Source organism: Pyrgilauda ruficollis, unplaced genomic scaffold, assembly GCF_017590135.1.
Source record: "Pyrgilauda ruficollis isolate IOZ18807 unplaced genomic scaffold, ASM1759013v1 scaffold83, whole genome shotgun sequence".
NCBI classification, from domain to species: domain Eukaryota; kingdom Metazoa; phylum Chordata; class Aves; order Passeriformes; family Passeridae; genus Pyrgilauda; species Pyrgilauda ruficollis.
Window position 1 is genome coordinate 2,243,022 of NW_024530266.1, and position 18,098 is coordinate 2,261,119.

Here is an 18,098-nt window from a genome sequence, read left to right on the forward strand (position 1 = left end):
TTCATTTCATGGTTTCACTCATGAGACTGCCAACAGGAAACTGAAGCAGTTTTTCTCACACTTTTGCAGATGCTGAGATTAATATTTCTGCAATATTAAAGATATCTTTATATAAAATGTAAACTTTTATGTGTTAAATTGTTGCTTAGATAGTGGCAGTAACTCGAATGGCTTCTCAACTACATACTCAGCATACTTTGATCCAGAAAGGAGAAACCTAGGAGGGCTTTCAAAAGCATTTTCAGAGACAATATTTGGCTTTTCTTATTGCTGAAAAGAAGATACTGGGCCTTGGCTTTTTATAAATGTACAGCCTTTAGCTTCTTCTGCTCCCTCTCCTTCCAGACCACACTGCTCCATGCCATCAGTCCTCTGCTCAGTTCCAAACTGACCTTTCCTCTGTTGCTACCAATATCTATTAGCAAAATATTTTCATAAATACTGTACAATTCACTTCCATCATCCACTAACGCTCTGCACATAACCTTCAGAAATTAGGTTGGCAGTGACTGGTCTCTGCCCCAAACCCCTTTGAAATCTAACCTTGTAGGAAGGTGGTTTTTTGTACTGATGAGGTGTGAATCCACTTGCTCAGATCTTACCCTTTTTTCCCCTCCCTGTGCAATTACATGGGCACAGGTTGAACTGATATGGAATTTAAACACAAGGTGGCCACTATAACCAAGCCCCCAAACTTGCTTGGATCTCTGGGAAGGCTGGATCTGGGCTGGAATTCTGAAATTTCTGCTCCTCTCTGATCATGACCAAGGAGACCTCCCATTGGGAGGTGCTGCTCTGGGAATGTTGGAGTCCCAGTCCCACAGAGGCTGAATGAGAAATCTGAGGATTCAGACACCAGTGATGGCAAAGATGTGTCACTTTGAAAATAAACATCTTTGTTTTGTTTCTGCATGCTTGTTTGCTCTAAATGCCTTAGCTAAGCCTCAATAGCAATATTTCACTGTGAGAACATTATCTCCTGACAATTATGCAATTCTATTAACATCATTGCCTTTTTAATCTATGAAAGGTTACATTAAACAGAAAGAAGACACACAGGAGACTAGAGAAAGGAAAGTACCTAGCCTTTCAGGATAAAAAAAAAAAAAGAAAGATTATTCAAATTATTATCCTGACATTTATTTTTATATGATGAAAAATAGAACAAGAAACATAACAATGTTTTGGTGACCTGAATGCCAGCAGAAAGTAAATTAAAACTCACAAAATAAATGCAAACAACAGGACAGATCCTTCCCTCTGTTCAGATATGTTTACAAGGATGGGATGAATAAAATTTAATGGGAAATAGCTATTTTGTGGACCTGTCTGCAGCAGCCATTACTGCACTGCCTGAAAAAGCAGATGGAAGAGGATGATTTAAGGTTTGCTACCTTACAGAGACCCCTCACTGCCTAAAGAGTCAAGGAAAACCAAAATCAACCACCACTTTTGAAATATTAGCAGTCTAATAGCCTTCAGTGCCATAGGGTGAAAAACCAACTGACATTTATGCACTGCCCAGCACAGGATGAATATTCCAGCAAAATTTCCAGCAGCCAAGCCCCTCCCCCAGTAGAGCCCCAGGAACATCCATTCCAAACCCCCAAGCCCAACAGAGTTGCCTGCAGCAAAGAGGAGCTCCAGGCTTTCTCTGCACCTGGAGGTGCAGCATCACAGTGATGAAAACACGACAGCTGCACTGAATTTGCTTATTTTTTTTTAATTCACAAAGCTGGGGGAAAAGCCCTTAATTAATCTAATAGGTTTTACATTGAATTCTTTGCTCAGTTCTCCCCAGAAGGCTCCTAGTCTTGGCTACAATTCAAACTCCTCTCAGTGTCCAAACATCCCACTGCTTTAGCTCCTCCCAAAGTGCCACCTTCCAGCTGGGGTTGCTGGCCAGCAGCACATGAACCTCTGGGAGCTCACAAATGCTCCTCTGACTCCCCAAGTGTTTGTGGCTTGTGCTCTTAAAATAGCCCTGTGCGAAGGTAGGCAAATGCATGGAAGAAAGGAATTGTGCATTTTTCTTTCTAAAGCTGAAATAAACGCGCACATGTGTTTTTTATCAAGTATGGGCAGAAGACAATTGAGACAGCAAAGAATTTACTGATTCCATTCCAGAATTTACTCGCTTTCCCATCTCATAGATCCTACTAGTTATTACCAGAAAAATCTGCTTATGGCCATTATCTGTCCAAGTACATCTGGAGAGGCTTATGACCTGTACTTCACTGGCTCTTTGCATGGCTCAAGGAATGTTTATCCACCCTTCCCAACGCCATCCTGCCTTTGTACACAGAGTAGGAGGGATCTGCAACCACAGTCCCACAAATACAAGTGGGGGAGCTTACTTTCCCTGTGTTCTGTCCCTGCTTAGAGGTTGGACAGTGAATGGGAGAGGCAGCAGAAGAAACTGGAGGGCATCTTGCTTGGCAGCTGGCACTGTTTCTGCAGAAGTTGAACAATAGCAAAATTGCTAAAGAATTCTGGACATTGTACCCCTATTTGCTATTGGGGAAAAACCACTAACAGCCAGGTTAGGACACACTGCACATGTATTAGTATCATGGACTGCCAAGAAAATTGTATTCTATTTGCCATCTGTATGGCAGTTGTCTTCTGTTCAGTGGGCAGTTTGCCTTATCTCTTCCACAACCACTCCTCCCTCTGGGGGGATGTCTGCTGATAACAGGCTGTTGAATGTCACTGCATGGCTGATAAGAACCACAGCATCCATTGGGAGATGCTCTGCCCAGAGGGAGGAGCCCAGCATTCCTACCCAGATATCATCTTGAGTTTCTGGAACACCAGCACAGCTTTCTCCACTGGATTTCCCAGAGGAACAGCTGCCTCTTCCACTGGATCTTCAGAGGAAGACTTCATCCTTTCTACAGGATCCCTGCTCCAACAGAACCACACCTGACACTCCAGGACTGCAGCCACAATTCCAACTGGATTGCTACCAACACCCTGACCAACAGGGTGTCAGGTTGTGTTCTGACTCTGTCAGTGTTGTTTTGGTTTACTGCATTGCTTATTTAATCTTTTTATTTTCTTCCCTAATAAAGAACTGTTATTCCTGCTCCCATATTTTCGCCTGAGAGCCCTTTAATTTCAAATTTATAACAGTTCAGAGGGAGGGGGTTTACATTTTCCATTTCAGGGGAGACTCCTGCCTTCCTTAGCAGACACCTGTCTTTCAAAACCAAGACAATGAGTAGAGGTGTCATGAGCTGGTCCTTGGAATGCAAACTGCTACCAAGCAAATCACATTTCCTTTGAAACTCTGCATATTCAGCCCTTTAAATGTTTTCAGAGTTCCTCACCTCACACTTGCTCCTTTCCTAATTTTCACTTTCAGATTTGTGCTCTGCACATGGCTGCTGTCACACAAAGGAAAACAATACTAGCAGTTCAGTATGCAGGGCCAGCATAAGGCAGGAAACTACAGGAGTACTTTTTAGACTTTATTTTGTACTTCTGATAATGTGCTTCACTATTTCCATGAATTGGAAATTTCTGATTTTTATTTCTAATGGTGCTCCTGACAGAAGTATTTGCTTGCCCTTTACTAAAGAGTCAGAATTACTCAGGCTGGAACTCCACTTTCTTACCTTCCTTTAGTTCATCTCAGATTACTGTATCTATAATATTTTATAATAGAAGTAGAGAGTAATGCCTATTGCAAGTCACAATCAGAGACCCAACACTTAGAAAAACCCTGTACAGAAGGTTACTTTGGTTGTTACCGGACATTACCTGGGCTTGGAATACAGAAGTTAGACAAAAGGGAAACTTACACCAGCCCACATGTTCTCTGGGAAGAGCTGTGAGCAGACACAGAAATGTCAGAAGCACCTCTCAAGGTCACTACTCCAACCTCCTTCTCAAAGCAAGACTATCACCAGTGCTGAGACTACTATTTAAACATTTAGTATGTTTTTAAAACAAACCAGCAATTGGCAAACATGTTTTCTAAATGATTCGTTTTTTCATGGGCAATGAGTAAAGATCTAAGGATGAAACCAACACACATCTCTCTCTAGCTCCAAGAAGGCCTTTCACTGGATCTGTGAGGTGACCAGTTGTTATTCAACTTACTGAGCTCAAACCATGAAAAAATATCACTCCCACTTGCAGTCATGGCTTTCCTACTGAAATCTGCTTGAAATAAAACTGAACACTGAAATAACTGGCGGCACCAAGACAACAGAGCAACATTTGAGAACACCACGTTTTCTCTTACTCCAGGCTGAGGTTTTCACAAAAGTCTGAGCTATTTAGGCACTGAAACCTTGTTGATATTCCAACAACTATGATACAGAAGTATCACTCACACACCAGCATCACCTACACACACCAATGGCCAATAATGACACATTTGGGCAATATTAATACAGCTTGTTTCTGCAGGAAAATAAATTAGTCCCTGTGGGGACTAGTATTATGGGCTGTAATTTCAACTCAAGCTTCTATGACAATACAAGCCAAGAGACTGCAGTCTGAACCACGCTGAACCTAATGAGACATGGCAGCTTTGGAAAGCCATCTATCGTTTTCCTTGTAAATGGCATGCTGTCCTAATAAATGAAATGGTTTTACATGCCGTTTACCAGTTTCCACTAAGGCTAGCTCAATTTCAGAACTCTTTCTTTAATTGTGATGTTATCTGAGAAGAAGCCTTTCCAAATGCCAAGGTAAATGAGCATCAACAAGGTGATGGATGAAAAAAGGAATGTACTCTGCAGGCAGACATCAGAATGTAGAGACAGATTCAATTACATAACATTTACCTGGGCTCTTATGTTCCAGTCTTTCTATTAGATCACCATGCTTAAGCCCAGACACTTTCAAAAGATTGTAGCTGGCCAGGAAAATCTGTTTGCTGGAATGGGAAAAGCTTTGGGTACGTAAACATTCAGAGGAAGTTTTCCTCTGACTGCTAATTAGAATGAAGAGAAGAGCCATCCAGCTCCATATGGCACCCAAGTACATAGGCACCCTTGAGGCAGAATTACCTGACTCATTTTATGGCTTAGCAAAAAGTGTTACTCTTTTGGAAATTGCTGATGTTCCACACGAAGAGCGGCTTTCCTTTGGGTTCTCACTTGTTTGTTTGGTAGGTTTTTTTTTCTTTCTTCCTATGGATCACAGGAAGTACTTGGCAATAAGCCAGGAATTGTGTTTCAGAAACTGTACAGAAAACACCTACGGAGTTGTTTTTTCTGTTATTGAACTTGTACTGACTATTAGGAACATTAGAAAAAGTCGTGTGTTACAGAACTGCTGAGGTTAAAATATCTGCTGTTTTTAACTATCTCCAATTGCTGCTGGGCTGTCTCTCTTCAGGGCAGTAAAAGCTCAGGTTATCAATTATAAAAAGAAGACTACTTTAAGTCTGTTCTATCTATTTCTGGTAAGTTTTGGCTTGATAAACCAACTACAGGCCATAAATGACATGATGTCTCGTGTCAACTGCATCTGGAAAACCGAAAATTTAAACTATGCAGTGTAAGTCCACAGACACATATCTGTGTTCCTAATCATTCTTACTCATGGCATTTGTGACTATTTTAACTTTTGACTTTGCCAGGTTATGTTCCTCCTGGTGTGAATAGAGAGATAATGACATTTTTTAAATGGTTGAGATGGAAATAAAAGTATGCCCATGTAACTCGAGAAAACCAGCTACGTGGAGAATTCAACACAAAGATTTTAGCCTGACTTTTATGCATATTCCACATGTATTGAGACACATCTCAGACTTGCCACCTGCCAGCTCTGATTTGATAAAACCCTGCAAGTGCTTGCTACAGCCCCTGGGAGTGCCCAGCAGAACTGGTTAACATAAACCACCTCCATCTAAAAAGTTTAAAAGGGAGTTCACACAAGCAGGCTCTTGGTGCAAGCCAAGAAAGCTGTAACATACAGCTGCATTTATCAATTTGCACACTCTCAGGAAACCAAGGTGAATGCTGGGTCTGGAAATTGGAATCTGACTCCTGCGCTTCAGGCTGAGGTAAATAAACAAACCTGTGACAGGTCTGGAATACATGATCTCATGAAATTCAATTAGAAGCAGCTGAGCAGTAACACTTGGTATGTGTGCAGTGCCATTCACTAGATCCTCCAAATGCTTTATTTCATTAAGAGTGCAAGTCCATTTGCTGAAAAGAGTTCAACTCATGTGTCTAAACCTCATTAAAAAAAAAAAAAAATTCTATGAAATAGCCAGGAATCAAATCCAGCCCTTTCTAGCCTTGTATCTTGTCTTTTGCCATAGAGTCCCATTTGAATCATTGCCTTCTGAACTGATACTGGGTGCAGGTGCCACTGGAGAAGGCATGTTAGGCTAAGGAAGGTTTGAGCTTAGGAATCAGTGGCATTTTGCTGTCTACTGCTTAAAAATGTAAGTGATCTTTTCTTCACCTTAATTTGTTCTGGGGCAAAACCTCAAGATTAAAAACTGTGTCTGTTTTCCCTGTGTGCAGCCCAGATGGAGAGCAAGGCCACCAATTCATGGCCACCATGTGGAAGCAGAAGGCAGCTCCTGACAGGTCTTGCACACAAACTGAGTGTGAAATGAAAAACCCTCCCAGGTTACCTCCACTGAAAGCGCCAGGTGACTTCACAAGCTTCACTCTTTAGCTACAAACCAACACCCACCTGCTGCAGCACAATTCCTGCAGAGCATGAGCAGGAGACAGAACCTGGACACTGCTGCAATATTCCCTGCAATGCTTCTGCTTTTCTGCTTCTCATTTTGTGGATTCCCACTTTAGATACATTCATTACAGGAAGCTACACAACATTGGACCTTACCAAGGAAATAAATTCAAGAATGCCACATATGGTTTCTGTCTTTTGTTTGCTGGACAAAACACCAAGAGCCCTAATACTTTGCTGCCAATACAAAAACAAGCATGTGCATGCACTAAAAAAAAAGGCCTTTTAACTTTTCTCTTAAAATTTCTCTCCCTTTCGTCAAGGAACTGTACATTATTTTAAATTGTTATGACACGTGACATCCTGTTATCATTCTGTAATCACAATGTGACATCATATCATAATAAAATACACAGTGGTAGTATCAGTTTCTTTTGTGTAAAATTAGACAATATTAACAAGCACTAGGAGCATCTACTACTTAAAGAAAACTGACACATCTTATTTCTTTTTTTTGAAAGCATCTCCTGGTCTGTGTTGCAATGAAAGAGGCACTAAGAAGGAGTATTTTCAAAAGCTTTTAAATGTTATTTTTCTATCTATTCTGTCACAAACAGATACGTTGTCATATAATCCACCCGACATTCCATAGTGCACCTTCCAGGAAATAAAGTAAAAATTATGGATGTATTTAAAACTAACTTGCTTGAGCTAACTTTTAGATCAAATATGCCAAGTGCATTTTTGCAGCTTTGTTTAGAAAGTATAATCTTGCTCTCTATTCAAATGTTAAAGTTCTGATCAGTGGCCAGCTCTGTCAGGTAAAAGGAGCTTCCTCATATGTTTTATATCAGTTATTTTTAATCCCATTCATGCAACAGCCAAAGTAAAGACTGGCAGCCAAGCTGAAACCTGCTCCAAGGAAGGCCAAACAATATGCAAACAACCCTTGAGGTTTTTACAAAAGCACAAATCACCAGGTAAATTGGGCTAAACCACATTTTTTCATAAAAACACCCAAAATCTTAGATATGATTCTGCCCTGTAGAAGAAGCCTTCCTAAATTGTGTGGAGGAGACAGAGAACACAGAAAATGTGCATCATAGTAGACTGCCCAGAGAAAGGGCCAAAAGCCTGCTCACTTTACAGATCATTTATTCATTATAATTTTCTGCAAATTAGCCCTAAAATAAGTGTGTTTCATGCAATTCCTGGCTGACCACCACTTAGCTCTGCATGGTCCTTGAGGAAGCACAGTTCTAAACCAATTTGCAGTTTTCTATGACCAAAATAAAGTGCCACAAATTAAATCTATGCTTATCCCAGCTGGGAGGCAAAGCAAAAAAAAGCCCACAACACAGACCCAATATAGAGCTGTCAAAACAAAGTTTTCCTATCATTTCTATGATTAAACTTCCTTTCTTTCTGACATTCATGGTTTTAAAATGAGATGCAAAAAGGTTTATTATTAGTCTTAGTCTTATATTTCAAGATACACAGAACTGTACAGAGCATAACACCATTATTAAGATTTTAGTCTCAGAAAGACAGAACAGTGTATGGGAAAGAAAGTCAAGTAAGAGCAAAATTGGAAAGATTACAGAGAAGGAGGTAACAAGCTGTACTTGTAAGAAGCAGAGTAGAAAAGAATTCATAACTAATGGGAGGGATGCAACAATGGTGACAGACAAAATGAGACATTATCCTGTGACTACTGATAATCCAAAAAGATGTGTAGGTCTGAATATCTCACCAGACACAAAGAGAGCTGGGAGGCAAGATAGATAGGGAAAGACTGGGAAAACTTAGAATAAATTCCTTCTTCACTAAAATATTGTCCTGGTGGGTGAGCTCTGAACTATAATGAAGTGGTTTTAAATGCAGCCAAAATTGGAGACACTGTTGTTTTATCTTTTCTCTGAGCTGCCAGTTTTACAGAGTGTTTTGAGTCATTAGTCTCCAACACCAACTAGAACCCTTATGTTTAAATGTAATAAAGTCTTCATTAAATAATTCCATTATGTGTTTTTTCCACCTACTGTACACATAGTTATGAATTACTGATAGCAAGCCCTAGGCAAAGGCAAGGGGAAGACAGAGATGAAGTGAAAGCTTCATTTTCATTCTTAGGGTGAAGGCTGCTGAACACACAAGATTGATTCTGATGTGTTTACTCACAAGAAGAGCATCATCATTGCATGAATACCCTGGTTGATTTCAATAAAAACTGAGTGATGCATTATTCAGTTCAGCTAACAGAATGAGAATCTGATTTAATTTGAATTAAGAAGGAATAAGGTGAGAAAGCAAGAAACAGAAAAACAAGAAACAATCCAAAGTGCAAGCCACAGCTTGATCTCTGGCTCTTGAAGCTCCAAATTCCAGACCTGAGCTGTCTCTGAGCAGAGTGTGGGTACACATTCTTTCATTGTTTATTCTTGTCCTGTCACTACTCCGCTTTAAAACAGGGAACCAAAAGCAATTGTACCATCAAATTGTGCCCCTTAAAAGCAACTGTGCCATTCAGTCCACACTTGCCTCATAAACTTACCAAGCTCCACCTTAGAAGTCATTAATTATCTTGCATTATTTTTACTGGATTTGAGCACCTTACCACTTACAGTGGCAAATAACCTTCTTCTAATCTCCACCCTAAATTTATTCATAGCCAGTCAAGACTCATTCATTCTCATGCCACTGCTGTTTTTTACCTGACACACTTGTTCTCCTCTTGGGTATTTAACCATGCTAAATTTATGGCTGACACTCAGCATACAAACCTGCATTTAGCTCAACTAAATACACCCAAACATTGAAACTCTCTTGTGGTGAACCTCATACCCCCAAACCACAGCACCTTTTACAATTTGACTTCCATTTTTGGATATAAGTGGATACTTTTCACTTATCTAGATGAGATAAAGTCAGAGCTTTATATAGTGATGACAACACACCTGTCTGGTGTATTTTGGACTTATACTTACCTCTATGTGAGACTACAAGGTTTGTATTTATGTCCAAAAATAAAAAAAAGTAAACCAAAAAACCAAAACAAAGTCATTGCAGAAAAAGTCACACTCCACTTCAGAAACACCAAATTCTCTATTTGTCTAACGTATATAAATAACATTTATGCCTTGTGCAAAGAAAAAGTTGTTCAATGGTTAGGAAATGAACCCTAAGCTGAGGAAAATAAAGGCAACCTTATTTTCCAAAATAAATAAAGCTTATTTTTCTAAAACTGATCTGGTTTATTCATATGAAACAGCCTGACAAAAATACCATTTTGGAAAAAAACAGCTCAAAAATTCTTCTGAAAGACAGCTTTATTTTCCTCTTTCAAAACAATTTTAAGCATTAATTTTAAAAAAAAAGGTCACACAAATCCAAAGATTTCTCAAAAGTCTCAAAAAAAAATCTTCATTTGGAAAACTCAGAACTGCTCAGAACTGTTTCAGTTCAGGGTAACACATTCTTTTAATGCTTGCTATTTTCCATGGGACACATAACCCAGTTTTATTTCCCCTCTAATCAGGAGATATTAATGTGTTCCAGGAGTGTGGAATATGATTCCCTCTGCTAACACACACAGTGAATAAAAACAGAAGCAGCAAGGATTTTATTCTGGCCCATGGACTGTATATAAAAAAATAATATTATGTTAATATATTTTAATATTATAATAACATTATAATATAATAATAGAATAATACTATATTATACAATAAGGCCTATTGTATATATAAGACATATAATAGATAATAACTATATATCCAATAATTTTATATTATAATAATAATACACACACAAAACATGTATATTTTTTTCTATATATTTGTGTGTGTGTATGTTTGTTTTCTTTGGTCCTTGCTTTTTTGTAGTTATCCAAACAGTATAAGTTTTGTTATAAAATACAATGTTGAGACAAAGGTACTCACTAGGGAAAACTGCATTTTAATTTATGGGTATATAGAGAGAATAATCCAGCTTTTGTTTCTGAAGTTCTGCAACTTAAAACACAGCCAAATACATCTATTTCTGGAATAATAATAAAAGCTTTGGCTGACACATTTTATGCCACATCACAGTCCTATGGAATTTTATGGCTGAGTTATAAACCTGAAAAATATGTGCTTATAATGGAAATCCTGACAGACCCTCATAGGGGCTCCTGTAATATCTTAAATTTGATTTAAGAGTGGTTTTCAATAATGCTTTCCCAAGCCAGTCTGCTGGGGACTGCTAGGGAAAATGTGATGTTGAGTGTGTCCCATGTCCTCAAACGCAGCTCAGTGTGCTTGATGAGAACGCTGGGGCATCAAGGAAAGCCTCCAGAGCTTCTCTAGCCTGGGGCTGTCAGGTCTCTAATATCAGAAACCCCATAAATGTCAGGGCTAAGTGCACCTTTCATTTAACAAAACAATAAATTGTCTGTCTCTGTGCAATAAATCGCTCATTGCTGTGCCTCCGCAAGGCCTGATGTGATTTGTAAATGACTGGAAATTCTGCTTTGGTTTTTTTTTCCCCCTCACAATCATGAACCATGCTTCTGGGAACACTGGATTTTTAGAGAGAAGGGAAGAGGGAACCTACATAATAATCCATGAGTCAGATTAAGACTGGAGAAATTAGGATTATAATTTACTATGAATCTGTCCTATCCCCCACCATAAAACCTTCAAAACCTTTATTATGTGAAATGAAGGGACTGAGTCCTTTCTGAACCCTGGAGTGAGACAGGACAGCATGAGAGCTCTGATGGGTGGCAGATATGATGCTCCTGAAGGGAGCTAAGCAGCCAGGGAATGAGAGTGAAGGAGAAATGGTCACACTGGAGAAAAACCAAGAAACAGGTGCTGACACAAAGCACTGTGAAAGTAAGGGAAAGACAGAAGTAAAGAAAGTAAAAGAAAATTACAGCAAAAGAAAGACTGGGAATATAGTGAGTAGACTGTCCATCTGAGATGGAAGGAGAAAGGAAAATGAGAAGAACTTGGTCAGCATTTAAGCTGATGAATGTTCTCAGCTTGCCTTCATTTTAATCCTTTCCACAGGAAACCTCTGTCGGCTACTTGGTTTGGTGGAAAAGTTACTAAACCAGTTCCATATACCAGAAGAAATGACTGGTGAACAAAGGAAAACAAAACAGTGCAGAATTCTCTATAAATAGGTACATAGTTATGCACAGAAACATTCCTTGCATGGAAAAAAAAATCTGAGAGGATCAAGAGAAACTTCCTCATTGTCCCACATAAGCCCAAGACAGCCCGGATCATCACAGCAGGAAAGAAATCTGAACCCTTCCACCACTTGAAAATAAAAAGATGGGATGAAGAACTTGGCAAGATCTGCTTGATGTTTGCTGCAAGGGCTTCTCAAGTTTGTATGAACTTTGGGAGCCACCCAGCAGGGTTCCAAAAAGTCCCTTGGTATGGGCAAGGTTGGGTAATGCCCCTCTAAGAATCAATGGCATGATGTTTTCTGAGAGAGCTCTCCAATGACACCAGAAAAGGATACTTCCCTTCCATCTGTGAATATCCAAGCTTCCCAGCTGAGTGAGAAAAATAGTCATGACAAATAGGAAGAGAAAAAGGAAATTGTAGAGGGATTCAAGAGAGGAAGATGACTCTTTCCCCCATGTATTTGGATTCTGCTCCTCTACAAAATTAAAGCCTTGTTTCAATATGGTTTTAATTTCATAGCCCTTGCTTTAGATCCCGCTCTTCTATACACTGCACGTCCTCACGGAGCAGCCCCATTAGCAAACTACATTTATGCTAATGGGCCTGCTTGCAGTGATAATTATCACAGGCCTTGGCCCTGGTCCTGGCCAGTGTCAGCACGTCAGGAGGGGCTGGAAGGCCATTATCACTGTACAATTAGCCTTGCCAGGGCAAAGAGACACATCCTGAAGCTTAAAATGTGGACAGCTGATAGATGACTGTCATTAAGCTCCTTTGCTCACTCCAGGATGGAATAGCCACTGAGCTGTAGGGTAGGCTTCTTTGATGAAAAGGAAAGACCTTGAAGCACAGCCACCGTCCTCCACCTCCTCCCGACCTGTCCAGCTACCCCGACTCCTCTTGTTTCTCATAGCTTCTCTCTCACCCCATCTGTAGCAGAGTAACAAAAGCTGTCTCTAACACTGTTCCTCATCCATCAAGTCTTGCTGGAGAAGAAAGATCCTCAACTCACAGTGCAACCTCACAGGCCCTCTGCTCAGAGCCTCCCTCTCTCCAGACACGAGGAGTGCAGGCCCAAACCCACTGGATTTAGGATGCTTCTGGATCAGCTTCTCAGCTGCAAAAATCAACATAGATCCTTTGAACTTCACACAGCCTGTGAGTTCACACAACTGAGAAGTGCAGTGATAAATACCCCTTCCCAAAAAGCCTGGCATGGAGAGAGGCCCCTTCAGGACAAGCCCTCCTTGGCCAAGAGAGCTTCAGGAGGGCACAGAGCCCTGGGACCACAGCAGCTAAACAGGACAGAAAGAAGCAGCAAGGAAGCTTTGCAGAGCCTGTGGCTTGGTGGCTCCTGGAGGCTTCCAGATGCAGCTCTGTGCCTCTGGAAGGGAATCCTTAGACACAGCAATGACTCAAAGTAAGCTGCAATAGCACTCAGCAGACTTGAAGACATGCATCTGCTTCATTAAAATTTGATCCCCAAGTTCCTCTCTCTCTTTCCTTCCTAGAGTGTTTTCAAACATTGTTTTCCTGCATACCTGGATAACTGATGCTCTGCAGGGCTTTAGTTATAGTAATTTGAGAATTCTTTTATATTGAAAAGGTATAAAAAGTAATCCTCTGAAGTACTTTTTTTTTTTTTTCCACAACATTCCATTGTTACCACCAACTTCTGCTTTACCTCATTAGTATTCCGAGGGGTTACAAAAGAATTATTATAGTTCAGAACACAAGAAACAGGTCTGGAAGCCCATGGGGGACACAGGGCAGAACAGGATGGGGCTAAGACCTAGGAGAGCTGAGCTCTCCTCCACAGCCTAGGTGATCACAGGCAAGCTGCCTCATGTTAGAAAGTTTGTTTCCTGACTTTCCCTTCACCTTGACTTCTTTGGGGCAGGAAAAATTCCTCTGCCCTTGAACAGTGCTCAGCAAGATGAGTGCAGATGTAATGCAAATCAACAGCAGCAGAAAGACACCATGATTGTAAGAGGGAAAAAACCCAACAGTTAAAGAGGAGATGTGACTGCTCAGGTGTATCTTGAAGTTAGCATGTGTTGTATGCAACATTACAGAAGCAAAACTACATTTCTGTAAGCCCCTGAGAGAGACAGGGGCCTCAAATTCAGATCCCTTAGATAACCTCAACCAGTGGCAGAGGGTAACCAACCTTTCCTGACTAAAACTCTCCAGACGTGTCTTCCCTTCTTAAAGGCATTTCCATGACAATGTCTTCACCCTCACAGCTCCAAGTTGTGTATGTGTGTGTTGGGGCAGCCCTAGCTGAGAGAAACTGCATCAAACACATTGAAATATCAATGCACACAGCACTTTTTTTCCTGTTTGTTTGTGGAATCTTCCTGACTTATGTGTACCTGTCACACCCTGGCTGAGAAGGATGTGATTGACCCATTGAGAATTCACTTCCAGACTGTGCCATCCATACAGAATTGGAGTTTCAATCCACTTCTCAAGGAGCCAACACTAAGGGTGTTTATGGAATATTATTCCCTCCTTCCATACCCTGAGGTCACCAAGGTGGACTCTTGCTCCCACTGCAAAATACCTTGATACATGAGCACAATTCACTGCTTTACTGGACAGCAAACTCCAGGTAAAATTGCTGTGCTGATCTCAGAGCTAAAAGGTTAAACATTCCTTTCCAAGCAAGGCAGTCCCCATGGAAGTGAGACACCAGGAGAAGCCTTGTGAATCTGCAGAGCAGAAGGGAAGAGCCCCCTTAGACACAGCTGCTGTCTAACAACCATGTTTTATGCAGAATGCTTGGGGGCTACTCTATTTTTATAGCTTTCATCCATAAAATAAGAAGTTAAAGCTTCTGGAAGGAGAACACAATTACCCTACAATGATGTAACATCAGAATAAATTCAACACAATCTGTATAAGCAAAGAGAAAAAGCACCCAAGCCTTTTCCAATTGGCAGTAGATAATGCTTTATAACTGCCCTCTCATCAGCCTTCAGAAGCTATCTCCAGAGCCATATGTGGGTTGGCAAGCAGGCATAGTGGCTAACTAGCTTTGCATCTAGTTGTACAGAAGTAGAGACATATGGAAATGAACAGCCTGGCAGAACAAGTGAGCTCTGAAGCAATGACTTCCATAAATAAATGCCTGCACACTGGCAGATGGAGAAAAGCACAGTTAGGGAGGGACTGTGTCACAACAGCAACTTGATTTTAAACAATTCCTAAAAATCAGCCTGAGCTTCAGACCTGAGGCATTTCCAGTGGCTTCAGTCCTCTTCTTGCTAAGGAAAATCCTCTCCATAAAATAGGGAAGGTGAGGGTAGAACAATGTATCCTAGCAAAAGCTACCAGGAGCTGCTTCAGGGAGCAGAGAACAGGACTGGGAAGTCACTGATGATTTTTGCCTCTTACTACTCTGGCAATTATGCTTTTGGTACCTTGCAAAAAGACACAACCAATCACTGCCCACAGCCTAGAAAAGCAACACGTGGAGAGGATCTCCCAAGCTGTATGACAGCACCTGAAACACGGGCACAGTGGGTATAGGAATGTGGACACACATGTCCACCTTTCCTGCAGTGAATGGGGATTTGTGCCTGTTGCTGCCTTCTGAACTCATTCTTCTGGAGATCACTTTATTTCAAGGCAAATGGTACCTTTCCTGTTTTCTAGTCACTGTTAAATGTGACAGACTAATGGAAAATGAGTATCACTTTAATTCTACTTTTTGGGATAAGGGGACTCCATGTTTGATGATCTCAAAGGTTTTTCCTCTTACTATAGTTGAAATAATTTTTTGTGCACACCCTCTAACCCCACTTGACATGATTACTGTGATCTGGAAGAACATAAATTTAATTAATTTTCAATAAACTAGCATAAATAAACTTCACTAAACTCTCTCAATAACAGGCCAACTTTTATTACAAAGGAACTCCCTTTCTCTTCCTGACACTGCATCAGTTGATATTACATTTCTGATCTCACTTCTTTGCACTGCTTGGTTACCACCTCAGATCTCATGTGTCTGTGACACCTCATCTTCTCCTCCCACATTACAGGGGTGATCAAGAACAGCAGCAGCAACAATTTTCCACCAAGTGTCCCTAAATCCAAACCCCACATTAAGCTGAAGCCATGTACAGTGGCAATCAGTTTAGAAGCTGCTTCACAATGTAAGAAATAGTAAAGGTAAAAAGATTTCTAGAGAGCTGTAAAAGTAGGCTTTTTAGCAGAAAGAACAGAAAACTTAGCGCTAGCTGCAGCTGTAAAGTTTGAAAGTAGAAAAAGTTACAATAGTATAGTAAGCAAAGGTATGAAACTATAGCTTGAATTTTTGGCTTGGCTAAGATAAACTTTAAGACTGCAGGAAAATGTGCTTAGCAAGATAGCAGAAGGTTTTAAGCTTAATAATGAAGTATTGTGTGTTGTTAATAAAAAGAATACAAGCAAGCATTGTGTGAAGCAGATGTACATTTAGTGATTGGATAGAACAACTGTATGTAAGTTTTAGCAATGTGCTGTTGGCTGGAAAGTTTTTAAAATGCTCTGTAACAAAGAAATCTATGCTGCTGGCAGGACGTGAGCTTTGCCATCTTTCAATTGTCTCAACCATGCAATGAGGCTGATGCTGCAATAAAAGCTCAAGGAATGAACTCCAGCAGTCCCATCCTGTTTGTGAAAAACCACCAACACACACTTTGGTAAGAATTACCATGGGAAAGCCATGACCTGTTTCCACAGGCCTTCCCAGAGATCCATAAGCTGTGAATCAGGCTGTCTGCTCCACTACAAAGCTCACAGCAAAGCCAGCACAGCCCTGACCCAAGGAGTCAAGGGCCATATGCACTCACAAAGTGAAAATCATGGAGCATTACCTCTGCACTGTGGCACTGGGTAAATGCTTTGCATCAAAACTATCAAAGAGTGGAGAACAGATGGGGAGGAGGCTGTGTTGAGAGAAAGGACTCAAACAGGAATATGGATTTTTCTCCCACCTTCCCTGGTCTGGTATCAGCCCTAAATAAACCTTTGCACATCTCCATACAGGCAATTCCCATTGGTGTGTTGCAACACCTCTGGCTGCTTTACCACCACAGCACAGGACATTGACACATCTACAAAATGCTGCAATGTCAGATTTGGGTTCCCCCCACCTCTACCCAGCCCTACAGTCACTTTATCCGCTTTCTTCTTCAGGAAGGCTTAACAACAGACCTGATTCTGGAAAGAAAACAGGCCCTATTCATGATGCTCCTCAAAATTCTGCTCTTCCTGAAGAACAACACAGTGCTAGCTGAATTTCTACGTTTTCTTACTTTTATAAGAACATTTTTTTTGTATTTAAGTTGTTAAAAGAGGCAAATGTTTACTTAATATTGGGTCCAGCAAAACAATTGCTGAACCTCCAGGTTTCTCTTCAGTGCCAAAAGATTAACATTACAAGTTGAATTAAGATTTTGTAATACATGCTGTAGGGAATTCACTTAAGGCTGCAGATTTAATGTAAGATAGCAGTCTGTGGGCATGTGTTTATAACAAGCATTTTCTCCAAAATAATCTAAAACTTTAAACAACTTCCAAATAACTCAATGCAAAAGGCAGGCTCCAAATTGCCACTTGTAGTAAACAACCCTAGTTGTTCAAAAGCACCTTTAAAATGGATGTTATGGCCTTCTACAGTGAAAGATGTTATTCTTTGCAAACAATTTTCTTAGTGCCTTGTTCTTAGTACAACACTGAATACCTAAACGTGCCTAAAACCAGCTGTAAAACATTGTGCCAAGGATAGTTTGTGACCCAAATGCAGGAGGATCACCACCCCAGGAGTGACATGAAGGACATCTTTATCTTCCTGACAGACAATTGATGATAGATCTGGCAATGCAGATCCAGAAGGGCTGAAAACCAGTATATATATTAACAGTGAACAACAGAGGAGGCTGAAAAAACACCCTGTGTCCAGACCCAATTTTCACATGGGGGTTTCTTTCCTCACTCGCCCTCACCCCAAAAAACAATCCCACATGAACACTGAGTTGGAAAGACAGTTGTCCTGGGTTGTAAGATATGGTTTGTGGGTATTCTATTCCCCTCTGTTAGAGATGGGGCAGTTCTCTTCTGTTCATTGGACAGTTTTCTTTATCTTACAACCCATCTCCCTCCAGGAGATCTCTTCTCTTCATGGCCACTGAGTGTCCCTGCATGGCTGATAAAATTCCATCATCCCACTGGGAGATGCTCTGCCCAGGGGAG

At 40.6% G+C, this 18,098-nt stretch overlaps 1 protein-coding gene across 1 annotated transcript in view; it reads right to left on the minus strand.

Annotated features, from left to right (window-relative positions):
- ERBB4 (erb-b2 receptor tyrosine kinase 4) overlaps positions 1 to 18,098 on the minus strand; it is a 572,997-nt gene that overhangs the window by 66,135 nt on the left and 488,764 nt on the right. The gene's annotated exons all lie outside the window — the stretch shown is intronic.